At 52.6% G+C, this 15,772-nt stretch overlaps 1 protein-coding gene across 5 annotated transcripts in view; it reads left to right on the forward strand.

Moving 5' to 3' along the window:
- Positions 1-15,772, forward strand: part of NCOA1 (nuclear receptor coactivator 1) — a 111,269-nt gene that overhangs the window by 12,699 nt on the left and 82,798 nt on the right. Inside the window, exon 1 of one of the 5 annotated variants that reach the window (XM_035322623.1) lies at positions 13,569-13,708. The exons of the other annotated variants lie outside the window; for them this stretch is intronic. The gene's annotated coding sequence lies outside the window, so the exon portion shown is untranslated. Of the gene's footprint in view, positions 1-13,568; positions 13,709-15,772 lie in introns of those variants that run through there. 5 annotated transcript variants of the gene reach the window in all.

Raw genomic sequence — 15,772 nt, forward strand, 5'->3', positions numbered from 1 at the left:
GGCCAGGAGTGCCTCACGGCATGGAGCTCCAACGAGGCCAAATCCAGCCCTGACAGGGCGATCGCTTCGGCCTTGTTGTGCCCGAGAGAGCTGTAGCTGAGTGCTTAAAGATGGAGTCATGACACAGAGTGCTCAAAAAAGGCTGTAGCTAAGTCCTTAAAGGCAGAATCACATAGGAGAGGGCTCAAAAAAGGGTGATTAAGTGGTGTAGTGCCAGGCCCTGAACCCCAGTTGCTTGGGGCTGGAGGCACCTGAGGTCGCAACCCCGAGCAGGGCGCCCAGCACTATGCCCAGGTGGCTATACCATGATGAGCTCCAGAAATAATGGTTTTAAATGATTAATAACAACAACGACCCTAACCTTAAACAGGCAGGCAAGACCAGCTCAGGCTGCTTGCTGCAGGCGTTGCCTGGGCCATCGTGTGGGAGGATGGAGTTCGCTGTCACATTAACTTGAAATGCCATTTTGACTGAGTGATGGAAAAATGGGTATTCTTGAAACTCCCGAGAGGTAGGGATTTATTTTTGAATTCTTTTTACAGACTGCATTACAACCCCAGCCGCTCCGATTGGGCGCGCTCCCCAATTTAAATGCTTTAACACTCTTCTGCCACCGTCTAAATTGCCGAGGTACGGAGATAGCATTGCACCGTGATGGATGGCTGAGAAGTTCGATCAGCTCCTCGTACTTCCCCTGTACCTGCCACAGCTCAGTGCCTTGCCACCACGTTTAGTCAATGAGTTCATCACCGCGCAGATAAGCCCGCATTATTTTCCAGTGCCAATTATTAGATCAGCAGATGCTCGGGGGAGTACTTATTAGAGAATGTCATGTTAGCAGTCCCAAGGTGTAATTATGCTTGCAGATTTCTCTTGCTTTAGCCGTGTTGACAACATGCTTAGATTAAGGAGAGGGGGAGGAGGGAGATGAGGTGTTTTGTGCAGCTGCTCTGCTCGGCAGCGATGGAAGAAGGAAGTTCACCTCCCCGCCTGCTCTTTGCACAGAGCTGAGCACGCTTGGCTCCACGGGGCTCGTTTTGTGCAGCGTGCTCCCTCGTAGCATCACTCAAGGGGTTTCGCTTTTGCTATGCTACCAGGACTTAAGTTTGTGGATCTATTGGTAGGGTAGTGCAAAAACCGCTGCGTGAATACGAACGGGTAGGTTTTATCAGGCAATCTCAATTAATAGTTAAGAGTATTGCTTCGGAGAAGTTGGCTTTGGAAAAATAAACAAAGCCCAAGTCGTATTGTTGGGGTTTTAAGGTATGCAATGCAATTAAAAAATACCCAGATAAGAATGGGGATCTTGCAAAGGCCACGTTTGGAGCAAAACCAGGATTTTAGCAGAGGGCTTTTTAGCGTTTGAAACATCGAGCACCTCTAAGAACGGTCTAATAATGTGAAGTGGTGAATTTCTGTATAAGCAGGAACAAATGCTCAAAATGTATTTTAAAGTATTTTGACAGATACGAAGGTAATCAGCATGAAAGTTAATAATTATCTTACGTCTATAATTTTTAATTCTTTATGTAGCAGGACCCCCGGTAGCTCCATGATAAGAAGCTTTTCTGTTCCTCTTGGTCTTAAATTGAATCTCAGTAAAACACAATTATAGTTTTGTGGGTTTTTTAACCACTGTGTACAAATGGATGGAAAACCCTTATTCTGTTGTCTCTGAAAGCCTCCACGTGATCTTGCAACTCACTTGCAGCGTACTTAGATGCTTCCTAAAGCTTGGAAATAGCATTTGCTAATTGGGAAGAGAGCCAGTTGAAGTTAAAATTAGCTGTAGTCTCTACCACTTATTGCTCTTCCCACAAAAGGTGCACGAGCAAACTGGAATTTAGCATCTGCTTTCTGTAGGATTTTTGGGGAGATGTCAAACTTCAGAAAGGGAGGGATGCGGCCTCAAATAAGGCACTGGCCCAAGCCTAAACCTTTAGCCAGCAAGAAGAGTAATTGTTGTTGTCCATATATTTGCACGTGAACTCTGAGTCTCACTGAGTTTAGGTGTGCCCCAAAAGGAAGCCTTGCAACTTGGTGTCAGGTAAGCTGATGAACTTTTAAATAAGTAAATAAATAAAATCAGCAATTGTACTTCACAGCTCATAAGAAGACTTTTCATTCTGCAGCATCAGCCCCTCTGGGCTCGTCTCCCTGCATCAAATACTGATGCACTTGGAAAGGTGGGAAGGCATGTTAAATTATAACAATACTGGATAAATACTGTTAAATTGTAACAATATTAGTGATAATAATAATAAATTAAACCCAGAAGTACCAATTAGGATGGAAGGATTTCTTGCTAATGTCAGGACGGGTCCACAAATGGTCCTAGGTGGGAGGGGAGTGTTGAAATGTAAGAGCAGGGACAGGGAAGCCATCATCCAGATTTGCAAATTCAGAGGAATTAAAAAAAGGGAAATTAAAAACAAAAACAAACAAAAAACCAACAACAAAAGGAAAGCATACATTTTTTCAGAATGTATTCAGTGAACCTGGTTTGAGTCAGGTGAGAGCTCTCTGCGCTCACAAAAATAAAATAATTTGGCCTGAGAAGGCTTTAAAAAGGTGATGGAAACCCCAGTGAAAAAGATGAGAAGGGGTGGGGGGGGACAAAGTAAAATTGAAAGTAAAATAAAGGAAATGCACTGAAATCAAGCAGAGCTCGCAGAATCTAACTTTAGCATGGAAATGGGTCAGGTAAGAAAAAAACCTGCAACCACTCGCTGTGAGCACTTGGCCACTGGGTTTTGTCAGCTGGATTTCCCCCGTCTCTCCCCTGTTTCCCCCCTCTTTTTCCCCATGTTTTCCCCTGTTTTTTACCCTTTTTTTCCCCAAGTTTTCCCCAATTTTTCTCCATGTTTCCCCTTGCCCTCCGTGCTCCCCCACGGTTTCCCATTTTTCTCCCAGACTCCGAGGGTTGGTAACGCGGTCGGCGTTGACCCTGCCGTGCCGTGCCATCGCAAGTTACCTCTCGTTTGGGGAGATCGATTACGGTGTAAATCGTGTCGTTTGTTACATAACTGTCCACTGTAATTTTAGGTTTTGCCTGAAAAATCTATTTCATTAGGACACGAGCTGCTGGTATTTCAGGATGTACCGAACAGGAACGTGATCGATTCTCAGGCTCGCCTCTCGGTGCGGCGGCGCTGAGCTGTTACAGGACCCAGAGCTGCGCCCGCTCCAGCGGCTCGGTGTTGGTTTTGGCACAGCCCGACCACTTCAACCAGTTCCCAGTCCCAAAGGCAACATCCCCGCGTTAGGGTGGGCTCCTGCCACCAGTCGTAGCAGCGTGAGGCCAGCATTGGTTTTGTTTTACAGCAGAAGCTCGCTTCAGCAGCCCAGCCCTCTGGGTGATGCAGTTGTTTCGCTGGGTTTGGATCCTGCAAGTTCTCTGGGTTATTTTTGGGGTCACCATCATCTGGTTTGGGGTGGTGGTGGGGAAGGGTGAGGATCTCTGAGCAGACACAGGTTCATTAGCGGCGTAACAAAGCCGTGGAGTGCCCAACCTGTGTGCTCAGCAAGCCGTCCTCTGCTCGCATGCAGCCACCGTGCTCCTCTTCCACGCCCTCGAGTTCCCAGAAAGCTGAGTTTACGTTTTTCTGATTTATTTGATTACTTTATTTTTTTGCTTACCGAGTGCGTTTTCTGACAACTTCCTCGTGCTGGAGAAAATTCAGCCTTGCAGCTGGGAGCGCCGGGGCTGTCACGCACGCGCCGCCCGCTCCCATTCCACCCGAGTGCCGCGACCCTGCAGGGAATTCCTCGCCTCGGAGGTGGAAGGGGATAAAACCGAACCTCTGCTCCCAAATGTTGGCTCGTTTGTGCTGTCTCTGGGCTAATTGCTGCAGAAATAAATAAGCTGGAGGGCATTTTGTGTTACATTCCTCCGTTCCTAGGTGGAGAGAAAAGCCCTCTGCGATGTCCTCCTCCAACGGCAGTGAGGCAGGAGCCTGGGCTGGGGTGCAGAGGTTGGTCAGCACCAGTCCTTGGGTCTTCTGGAGCTGATGCTACCCCTGGCTTATGTTTTTGGCGTCTAAAAGAGACCTGTGTGGGTTCACCACTGCGAACCCCGGTCCTGCTGCCCATGGGGAGAACGGCCACCACCGCGAGGGGCTGCACGGTCCCTGGCTGTTGAGCTGGAGCTGCAAAAACCCCCTTGGTTGCGTGATTAATGAGCAGTATCGTTTCAAAATCACGGCAGGATGTGGTGCACAGGAAAAGCATCGCTGCCGCGGTCACGGCCAGGACGGATTCACCAGCAAGCGAGCTCCAGCCCGGCTTCAGCGCGCTTGTAAGTGGTGGCTGGGGCTGGGGCTGCTCGCTCGAAACAGCTCCGGAGCTGCAGAGGTAACTCGGAAACGATCCAAAGGCCGCAGAATTTGCATACAGGCTTACAGGCTCTTACATAAGCAAAGGAAATAAGTATGCACAGGTACGTTTGCTTCAACTTGCACCTTCCTTCTTCGAAGAAGCGTCGCTGCGTGTTTAATTCCCCGGTGCTGAAGGCTGGTGCTGAGGGATGAAGCCTCTCGTTGTCCTCCCGCACCCACGTGTTCCCTCGGCACGCAGCACCGTCGCTGCGCCTCGCGGGAGTTCCTGCAGGCACGGCAGGCTCCTTCTGCTCCTCTTCCCCTGCACCACGCTCATCTCTTTTTTTTCCCTCCTTGCTGGAATCTTGCCCTCTGTCCTCCCATTTCGGGGCTTTCCATCGAAGCATTAACTAAGGAAATGCAACTGTTGTGCGGGTTGCATTTCTAAGGCTGATCACCAAATGGCTGCTCTGTGCTTGCCCCTTCGCACTGCTCCCTTATTTTTTTCCCACCTTTTCCCACCAAATCTGTCTCCGAGTAGCTCTGCCTCGGCTGTCCTTGTGGGATGTGACTCCCCAGGGATGCTTTAGAGAGCCCAGGCGAGGAGCTGTGGTGGAGACACTCGTGCTGAGCCCACGGGGAGCTTGCAGGGAGCACCGCTGCCTTCTCCTGGGGGGTCGCCACCGCGCTGCAGCCCCGTGCCTCCGAACATCAGCCACCAGGAGTGTGAGATGTGCTCAGAGGGAAACGGTGATTAGAGTACCTGGTAATCACGGCTGCCTCTAGCTGCTAGGTAGACTTTGCAGTGGAGTTTCGCAGTACGTGATTGACTCTGATTTCTCTTTTTTTTTTTTTTTTTGAAGAAGAAATAGGAAATTTCTACTACCGGTGTAATTGCGCTTTGATTCCCAAGTACAGAAACCATCCACCTGACGTGTAGGTAGGCTGCTACGAGTCAGGAAGGCGCTTCGGCTCTCGGGCTGAACGAGGCAGAGAAAGAAGTTCCCTTGCTTATAAAGCCAAGTATTTGTTTGGAAGTGCTTTGCAGGAGGTAAGATGAAGTTTAATTAAGTTTTAAGTTCTGGACTCCAGTCTGACTGCCAGGGATCTCCGTACCCTGGAGAAACCATACCAAGAAACCCAGAATACCAAGAAATTCTCCATTTCTTGGAGAAAATCTCCATTTCTTGGTGTTCTTCATCAGCTTTGAAGTCTTCCCCCCTCGCACGGGGGGCATGGAGCTCAGTCTCTTCCCCTCTGCGGTGGCAGAGGGGAAACCTCCTGATAAATAGGTGTGGGGTTCGCTGTGCCTCCCTGCCCCGCTCATCCTCCCAGCTCACGCATCCTCCTGCCCTCCGCAGATGCAGTCCGGGGGTGTTTCATCTTCCCCAGCACGGTGACACCCGACACACAAATTTCACAGCCTGCTAATTAGATGCTAAAAGCCAGCCTGGCTGCTTATTCAGGTCTCTACCTCCAGCTGCGGGAAAGCATCCTTTAACTAATTACCCTCGTGGATCCATCCCTCCCCGAGCCCTGCTGGTGCCCAAGCGACAACCAGCGAGCCACCCCGCTGCAGGGACAGCACGGGGCTGGCAGGCTCGGGCACGGGTCCTGGTGCTGGTCCCGGTCCCGGTGCCAGCATGGAGCAGAACAGGCTCAGCACTGGCATGCAGCACCCCATCGCAGCACCGCTGCCTTTCCCGCGGCTGCTGAAAAGTAGGAGCTCCCCGTGGGGCTTTTACAGCCCTTGATCTGTATATTTTTTTTTCAAAAAGAAGCACTCTTTAGGGAAAAATAACGTGGTTATTTTCCCTTTTTCTTTGAGTGACCCGCCTTGTGACCGGGCTGCTCTCGTTGCCGTGCCCTGCTTTTGGTTCCAGCCTGTTTAGCAGAGTTTTAAAGCACACGACTTGAGGCGGGGATGAAGGCGGTAGGAAGCGGGATGGAGGGTGCCCTGCTTTGGCGTTCAGACGCGGTACTGGCTTTTCTGGATGGTCGGTGGAAATGCGCCTTGTGCCAGCTCACGTGTGAATCCTCAAGTCCCCGAGTCTTCGTGCACACCCCTGTAAGCTGGCTCGTGCTGGGGACAGCCCCGCGGCTCAGAGCACCGACACGGATCTGTCTGCGGGATCAAACCTAGGCTCAAAAACCCCCCAAACTTACTAACGTGTAACATAAACGTGTACAAAAAAAGGAAGTACCGTGAAGTGGCTGGCAGCAAACCCCGGCTGAGCTAATTTGAAGCATTTATGAGCTTAGCTCTAATTTCTCCGGTATGATTTCCCCCTCTGTTTTGGGCACGAGAGGAATTGTGGTGATGCGGAAACCGAAGACGTGCTGTCTGGGAGTGCCACAGAAATGGATACACACGCGAAATACTTGGTTAGGATGTGAAGTCTTGGCGGTACAGCGGCTCCTCGGGAGCCAGTAACAAATTTTGGAGAAAAGGCATGTTTTTTTTTTTTTATGGAAAGCACCCGGAGATAGAAAAGCCCTTAGAAATGTGCTTAGATTTGAGTGTGGCTTCACGTACCAGCTCGCTTTTGCTTTCAGTTTCTGAGGCTCCCAGGAAACACGATATTTTTGGACTTGAACATGAAAGCGATAGCTGGAAAACGATTTCGGCGGTCTGCGCAGAAGCTGGCGAGCAAGAGGAGCATTTCTCGCCTTGCCGTGCTCCGGTTGCTACCAAAAGCGACGATTTCTGTGCAGACTTTGAAACGCGTGGCTTTTAACTCACAGCCTTCAAAATCAAGCTTTTTGGGGAATGTTCTGTGAAAAAGCAAATTCTAGAATCCCCGTGTGCCCACGGGGATTTGTGCTGGGGAGCCTCCAGCGGATGAGCAATGGGAATTGGTTCTCGCCCTGGAAGCGCTGGGCTTTACCCAGATGTACGGCCCGGGGGAGATGGGGCTGGGGGGGGGGATTTTGTGTTGCTTTTGGCCGTGCTGCCTTCATGCCCGTGCCGGGTTTTGGTGGTAAAAATGACAGGAAGGCTTCTCTGCAGGGAAGGTGTCTGCCCCTCCCTGAAGCAGGAGGCATCGGGATAAAGCCGGTGCCGAGGTGGCTTCCTGGGGGATGCTTGGCGGCAGGTAATGTTGGGATTCCTTGGGCAACCAAAACCACGCCGAGCAGCGTGGTTGTTACTGCACTGAGATCTTCCTCACCCTCATCACCCGAAGCGGTTTGCCCTCGCGGTCACCAATTGCCAGCACAACCTCGAGTGAGTTGCTCGCTCCCGCAGATGCGGCGGTACTGATCTCTGCAACGTGAAACCCTTTCAAGTCCCCGTTGTTTTGACGGCGTGATTGCGGAGGGCATTTTTAGGGACGGCTGCTTACAATCCGGGAAGCACACGGACGCTGAGGAATGCCGCCAAGGTCACGGTGCTGAGCACAGCACCTCCCTCCTTGGCGCTGCTCCCCTAACCCCCCACCGACAACCAGTCCTTTTCGGGCTGAAATCGTGGCCCCAGCCTCTCGTCCCGAGCTCCGGACAAGCCCCGGAGCCGTGGATGGCCACGGGGGCACCTCGCTTACACCCCGTCTTCTCGGCACGCTCAGGCCCAGAGGGATCTTGCTCAGCCCGGGGAAAATGTGGCAGGACTTGCTCCGCGAGCGCATGCGGTGAGCAGGGGGAATATCGGGTTCTGGGGAGTTTAACTTGCAGGCAATAAGCAGGTCGCTGTCCTGGGGGAGCACGGAGGAGCCCGGAGCATCGCGTTGACCTCCCCAGGAGGCGCTTCCCCAGCGGTTCTGGGAGCCATGGAGAGCCCTGCACGTCGGGGGCTGCGGGAGATGTCGGCCGCAGGTTTCTCCCTGCTGCTGCCCTGGTGGCATTTTCTCAGCTCGTGCAGCCTGGACGTGATTCCCTGTGCTCACGGGCACCGTCGGTGCAAGGCTGCTGTGTGCCGAGAGCGGGGACAGAGCTCCTCAACCCGGGGCTTCCTTCCCACGCCTCCACAGCTGCCGCTCATCAGCTCCTCTGCACCTGGGGCTTAATCCATCCGTAGCAACACCAGCCTGGTGCGGCCGAAAGATGCTTCCCTTAAATCCCCCAGGACATCGCTGCCTGCGGGGAGGTGTCCCTGGGAGCACTGAGTCCTGGTGCTGCGGGTGCAGGACCCCTTGCCTCACCGCGAGCTGAGGGTGCTGAGCTGCTCCCCTGCCTTGTTTCATTCGAGAGAGACTCTCGCTCCTTCCCGCACACGCTCGCATGTTTTTTTTTGCCGAGTCCCTTGTCTGGAACGAGATGTGGTTTCCCCAGAAGCCGTGTGCGGTCACGTCACCTGCCTTCAGTTTGTGTTCCATCAGCTGAAAGCACTGTTCTGTGTCGTCTGGGGATCGGCGAACCATTTACACCCCCTCGTTTCCTCCCTCTGAGACCTGTCGCGCGTTCGGCGGCATGGCGGACCCGGGGGACAGCCAAAACCCCAAATCCGGCCCGTTTTCTTCCTGGGAGCAGGGCCCGCACCGTGCCGCTCTTCGGCATGGGCAGAAGCTCACAGCAGCACCGTGGGTTGTAAAATCATCGCCGGCTTCGTGGACGGGGCTTCAGGTTTTTAATTGTGCTGTATCAATACGATGTGCACGTGCTGCTGAAATGCCTCATGATGGAAGTCTGGAGATCCCAGACCCTGGGCTGGCTGCGGCTGGGAGCACCCCTGGGTGCCCCTGTGCCCCCCCTGCCCCAGCAGGGTGCCCAGCCCCACGGCCCTGGGCTCGGGGAGCTCTCCAAGGAGCAGCCCCCTGTGCCAGGGGTGGCTTCGGTGGGAGGCGAGGTTCTCCTGGGACCTCCTCGTGGCCTCGTTGGTGCTCGGAAGGGGAGAAAGGAGAAAAAGCTTCCGTCTCAGAAGCATTTGTGTGAAAGTTGCAGCGTTGATATTCTCGTTAGCTTTACGATCTGCTTGATTTTGGACACCTCGCGCCAATTGCTTGCTGCTACACCACAGGGAAAAATAATTCTCTTAGCTTCTTGCAGGAGACCGCCAGGACTTTCTGCACTGCTTTTCAGAGTCGAGACCTGATTCTTTCCTCGTTTCCTTTGGAACAATCATCACAAACGGGGATGCAGCGAGCTGGACCCCGGCTGGGTGATGGAGGTGGTTCCCCTGCCCCATCTCCCGAGCAGCTCCGTGCCCTTTGAGGGCAGGGGGCTCAGAAAACCAGCAGCCACCCCCTGGTTTGGGGTTTTGCACAGCAGCACCGTTCCTCCCAGCTCCTGCTGGGGCCACGGACCCGCCACAACCACTTGGCCCCGTGTTCTTGCACGCCCTCGTTTCGTTCTGCCGGGGGGGGGGGGGGGATGCAGAAAATGGGCAGGGTTTTTATATTTCACTGCACAGAGGAAAGGATGAAGCTTGCGTGTGTTCGAACCTTTCGGAACGTAATTAGGTTGCGATCCCCAAGGGTTAAGGTTTTCAAGATTGCCTGCGAGTTTTGTCCCTTTTCTGCACGTGCCTGCTTGCCTTCTTCAGCAGCCTTTTGGGCAGCGCAGCAATTTCATCAAATTGCTGTGCCGGCAGCGTATAATTTTGATCTAACTGCTGCTGATGGCAGCGCAGGGATGAGCGCTGGCGCACATATTTTCCTTTCTAAAATCATTCATAATAAGCCAGACTGGCTTCTTTGGGATGACGGGTGGGTATAAAATCACAGAATCTGGAATAATTTGGGTTTTCAGGGACCTTGAAGCCCACCCAGCCCCTTGCCGTGGGGACCGGGGTCATCGTATTCCCCGGTGCAGACCCACGTGGGGCCCCCGGTGAGCTGTGAGCTTCCAGCCGGGGATCTCGAGAGCAGTACCGGCATCAACAGGTTCCTCGCCTTCCCTCCGTGCCTACCCGGGGAAGCATTTTTCCTGGAGAGTGCAGCGGGCAGGAGGTCACCACAGGGGTCCGTCTCCGACAATTTGCCCTGGTGCTGAGCCTTAACCCCAAACGTGCCTTTTTTTATCATTATTATTATTATTATTTGCATTTTCCTGGTCCAAATCCTGTTGGGTTCTGAGGGCCGCGTCCCGCGGGCACAGCTGGCTCCCAATTAAGCCTGGTTACCTAAGCCGGTACAATTAGATAAGGATAACAAAGGCAAAACATTTTTCCCGAAGCGAGGCTGAACCCAGGGTGTCTCCTGATTGTTTTCTCTTGTCACGTAATTGAACCCTCAGGACCTCGCCGCTCCGGGGGGGGGGGGGGGGGGGGGAGTTATTTTCATAACTCATTTGTAATTATTCCTGTCGTGGAGCCTCTTAACGAGGCATTAAAACGAAAACACGGCGAGCGGCGAGGCATCGATCCCATCCCTGAGAAGGGAGGGCCTGCTCGTAGCATGCTGCTTCCCGCTGCTTTTGGGGCCGGAAAGCGCTCCAAAATGTGTGTCACGGCGTGGTCGGGGTGCTGGAGGAGCCCCGCGGGGAGCCCGCCTGGGGGGGCTGCCCAGCTTCAACGGGGGGGGGCACACATCAGCTGTCTGCGGGCATCCTGGGTGGACAGGCACGGATACGTCCTGTGCTGCTTAGATCATGGGATGTTATTCCATGGTGTACTTCATAACAGCCACTGTTATACCTATAACGATATATATCGTATATCATATATCATATATATCACACCCAGTTAGGTGCGTGTGTCGATCTGCTCGAGGGTAGGAAGGCTCTGCAGGAGGATCTGGAGAGGCTGGGCCGATGGGCCGAGGTCAACTGCATGAAGTTCAACAAGGCCAAGTGCCGGGTCCTGCACCTGGGGCACAACAACCCCAAACAGAGCTACAGGCTGGGAGATGAGGGGTTGGAAAGCTGCCTGGCAGAGAAGGACCTGGGAGTAGTGGTTGACAGTCGGCTGAATATGAGCCAGCAGTGTGCTCAGGTGGCCAAGAAGGCCAACAGCATCCTGGCCTGTATAAGAAACAGCGTGGCCAGCAGGGCCAGGGAAGTGATTGTCCCCCTGTACTCGGCTCTGGTGAGGCCGCACCTCGAGTACTGTGTTCAGTTTTGGGCCCCTCGCTACAAGAAGGACATGGAGGTGCTCAAGCGAGTCCAGAGAAGGGCGACGAAGCTGGTGAAGGGTCTGGAGAACAAGGCTTACGAGGAGCGGCTGAGGGAGCTGGGACTGTTCAGCCTGGAGAAGAGGAGGCTCAGGGGTGACCTTATTGCACTCTACAGGTACCTGAAGGGAGGCTGTAGCGAGGTGGGGGTTGGCCTGTTCTCCCACGTGCCTGGTGACAGGACGAGGGGGAATGGGCTAAAGTTGCGCCAGGGGAGGTTTAGGTTGGATCTTAGGAAGAACTTCTTTACCAAAAGGGTTGTGAGGCACTGGAACGGGCTGCCCAGGGAAGTGGTGGAGTCCCCATCCCTGGAGGTCTTTAAAAGACGTTTAGATGTAGAGCTCAGGGATATGGTTTGGTGGAGGACTTGTTAGTGTTAGGTCAGAGGTTGGACTTGATGATCTTGGAGGTCTCTTCCAACCTAGACTATTCTGTGATTCTGTGATTCTGTGATCTAATATCGAATATATCATATATCATATCTAAGACATAATATAAAATATATATTATATATAATACACAGTACATAATATATTCTAACACTTAATATACATCATATATAAAGTTATATATAATAGTATAGATCATATATAACATTGTATATAATATTTAACATATAACATTTTATATATACCAATAACATGTAATTTAATACATAATTATTTTCAACTCGAGCTGGGCCAGCAAACAAAAGGCTCATTTTTGAATGTTAAATACACTCGCCAGTGTTAAATTTACCTTTTTCCTTCTTATTATATGTTAAAATATAAAATATATATTAAAATATAATACAGTAGTATATAATAATATATATGTAATGCATAACAATATAATAATATAATAATGTAATAATAAAATAATATAGTGTAATATAATCACACTATCTAGCACATATATACATATATATGTATATATAATGCATATCTCATATAATATATCTCATAAATCTCATATATACCTGATATAATATATATATCTCATGTTATATGTATGTACCGTCCCTGCAGGTATTAGAGGACGTGTAGATGAGGTGCTTAGGGACCCGCTGTAGTGGTAGACGCGGCAGTGCCAGGTTAACGGTTGGACCTGATATCTTGGAGGTCTTTGCCGACCTAAATCGTAGAATCCTGGAATGGTTTGGGTTGGAAGGGACCTCAAAGCCCCCCCAGTTCCGGCCCCCTGCCATGGGCGGGATGCCACCCACCAGATCAGGTTGCCCAGGGCCTCGTCCAGCCTGGCCTTGAGCACCTCCAGGGACGGGGCACCCACAGCTCCTCTGGGCACCCTGTGCCAGTGCCTCACCGCCCTCTGAGGGCAGAATTTCCTCCTAACCTCCCATCTAAATCTCCCCTCTTTTATTTTATAACCATTAAATGATTCTATGAGTCTATTCTACATAAATACATAGGACATAACTACAAGTAAGTAGTAAGACAGGCATGATATCGTGCAGGAATCTTGCCACCGACTCAGGGAATGCCTCCGTGTCTTTGCAGGAAGAGGAACCAAACCTGACCCCGGTCTTTGCACCCCCCCCTCCCCGTGCCACGCATCCAGCTTGTCCTCGGAGGGACCGAAGGCATTTAAGCCAAGGCTTTTTGTCGGTCTGGGTCTGAGCTTTCCCTGCATCCTCCCGCGCGGCACGGTTAGAGGAGGAAGTTTTCAGCTGCCTGCGGTTTTGCAGCCGGGCCCCGATTTGTAAAACTCCGGCTTCGCCTTTGGATTCCTCGGTGGCTGCTGCGAACCGGTGGGGGTCTGCTGTGGGTGGAAAACATTTGGTTTTAGGGATTTAGGGGGTAGAAGCCGGCTGTGTTTGGTTGTTTTCCCCCCCCTCCCCCCGAAGTTTGCACTTCTTTCTTCGTGCCACTGAATATTGAGATTGCACCACTGCGGAGTTTTATAACACACGCCGCCCGTTCAGAAGAACATCTTTTGTTTTTGTCGCTTAGCAATTCCAGGCTGAGCTTCCATTTCGGCAGCAAAATTCACCCTTCCCTTACCCGGAGCTCGGGGAGCTTTCGCAGCAGCAGCAGCCGCGTTCCCTGGCCGAGGAGGTGCCGCGAGCTGCATCCCTGTACGTAACGCGCGCGCGCTCGGCTCTCCCGGGGCGCGGATGAAATGGTGCCCGGGTGTCCCCCACCTGGCCCCGGGGGGAGCTCCTGGAGAGAAATGGAAACTCTCGGAGGTCCTGGCTGAAATCTGGAGCAGGTGGCATCGCTCGGGGTGTTGGGCTGCCCCCGCCATGCGTCCTCGGGTTTGTCCTTTGTCCCCGAGGAGCCTTCCAGAGCGGGACCCCAAAGCCTCCAGGTGGGCGCGCGCAGAGGGATTCGCAGCTGCACATTTTGGGTGGGTAGAAGGAAAATGGTAATTTTAGCCCTGCTGAGCGTGTTTAACAGTCAGCAACAAGCGATTCGTTTGCTGGCCCAGCTGGGGCTGAAAATTAGCTGCATCCTGTTCCCTAGAAACTTGGGTTTCACTTAATTTGTCGGCAGCGCCCTGTACCGCCGCTCCCAGGTCCGCGTACCCCATGGGGACGGAGAGGGCTCAGGGTTTTTTGGCTGGGACTTTGAAGCCCAAACCTGTCCCGAGCTGCTTATTCTGTGCTTTGCTCGTCACCCCAAACCCCGCAGCCCCTGGCACCCGGCTGTTGGTGTCCTCGTGTCTGCCCGCCCCGAGCACCTCGTGCTGCCGCGGGGACCCCAGCCGGGTGCAGGGGGTGCAGAAAGTTGATGAGAAAGGATGAGAAAGTTTGGACCGGATTTTGTTCTGCTGCCGATTTCTCCCTTAATTAAGCCAGCCTGTGGGCTGGGGTGGATCTGGGGGGCTTTGGGCACTGCGTTTGTGTCTCGGGGCTGGCAGCACAGGGGCTGGGAAAAGCATCTTGCTCACGACTGTAGCTGGCGTGCCCGGAAGAATGCGACACGCTTAATTAAGTTCCGTTTTTATTTAGAGTTTGCTCTTTTGGATCGGAGTAAATAGAAACACGAAGTGCTGACAGTCGCTGAAACCAGGCGTTTACCGTGAGCTTCATTTCCTAGCTGCAGAAACAGAACCCAGAACTGAGGTCCTCAGCTCCTTGCAGCTTTTCGAAGTGATGCAGGGACGCTGGGCTGGAAGATCCCCAGTTTGCTGCCTTCAGCACGCACGCAGGCTCAAGCCCACATCTTATTCCTGTTGCTTTTCCAACGAAACAAAGCTGTTCGGTCCCCGCCCTTCCACTCAGACCCTTACCTCGGATGCTCCTTGGGTGCTTCCCGCCTGGAGCAGGAAACCTCCGTGGAGGTGGATGTCGAGGGACGTCGTTTTCCCTTCCTGACACCCCACCGCGGAGGGTATTGGACAGAAGAACAGCTTGCTCCTCTCCTTTAATTCCCTTTCTGGAGCTGGAGGCTTGGTAAGATGCCACGGAGCGGCGCCTTGGGATTCAGCTGGTGCCGATGGGTTCGGAGGGTGGAAGGGTCACAGAAGCTGGAGTGGGACTTGCCCTAGGTGAAAGGTTGGGATCCTTTTTGGTCAAAACCTGTGCTTGATTCAGGAGAAAGTGAAAAAAGAAGAAGCCTGGCCGCGCCCTGAGAGCTCAACGGTGCCATGGGTGAATTGCCGCGGGGGTTTTGTCCTTTCCTAAATTATTTTATAAAGAACATTTCTCGGTGCCCCGTGTTAACTGGCAACTGTTTTTTTGGGGAAAAAAAGACATTTCAGCAGTTAACCCGTGTTTGGGGCCTGGTGGCTGCAGGTGAGTCCCAGCTGGGCCGGGGGCTGCGGTGGGGGATTGGCTTCCTCCGCTCCCTCTCTTCCTGCAGTCCTCGCAATCAATCTCCGTGCTCAGGGGGACGGGCAGGAAAATGAAACCTGGGCTCCCTGCGACCGCTCCGGAGCTTCTGCGGATTCTTCTTTTGTGTTCCAGAGCTTTTGTCTTCTTTAACCCTGTGCTGGGAGCAGCGCTTTCCTGGAGCTCACCTCCCCTTATTTACGGAGACGTCGCCTTCCTTGAGTATTTTTACGGAGACCTTTTATTGGGGCGCACCCGACTGCCCGGGCAAGGCTTGGGCTGCCCCGTTCTGTATTTTACGTACGAGGAGAAGGACCGAAAAACCTCCTCCCTTGCTGCAGCCTCGGGAACACGCCGGGTCGCCAGGACGCCACATAATGAAGACCAAATTTGTTGTTCCGCCCAGGTTAGCAGCAGTGTTCTCCGGCGCTGCTGGAGAGGCAGATGCAGCTCCGCCAAAGCCGTCTGTTAATCACTCATTTAACACAGCAGCTGTAAGCCAATTCAGTGCTGGAGCCGGGCCGGGCCAGAAAGGGTATTTTTGCTGCTGAAGTCGTAAAAAAAATGAACAGCTGAAGGGGTGGAATTTGTTGGTAAACTCTCGAAACTTCCCATATTCTCATTTTTTTTTTTTTGGG

Source organism: Oxyura jamaicensis, chromosome 3 (assembly GCF_011077185.1).
Source record: "Oxyura jamaicensis isolate SHBP4307 breed ruddy duck chromosome 3, BPBGC_Ojam_1.0, whole genome shotgun sequence".
Taxonomy (NCBI): domain Eukaryota; kingdom Metazoa; phylum Chordata; class Aves; order Anseriformes; family Anatidae; genus Oxyura; species Oxyura jamaicensis.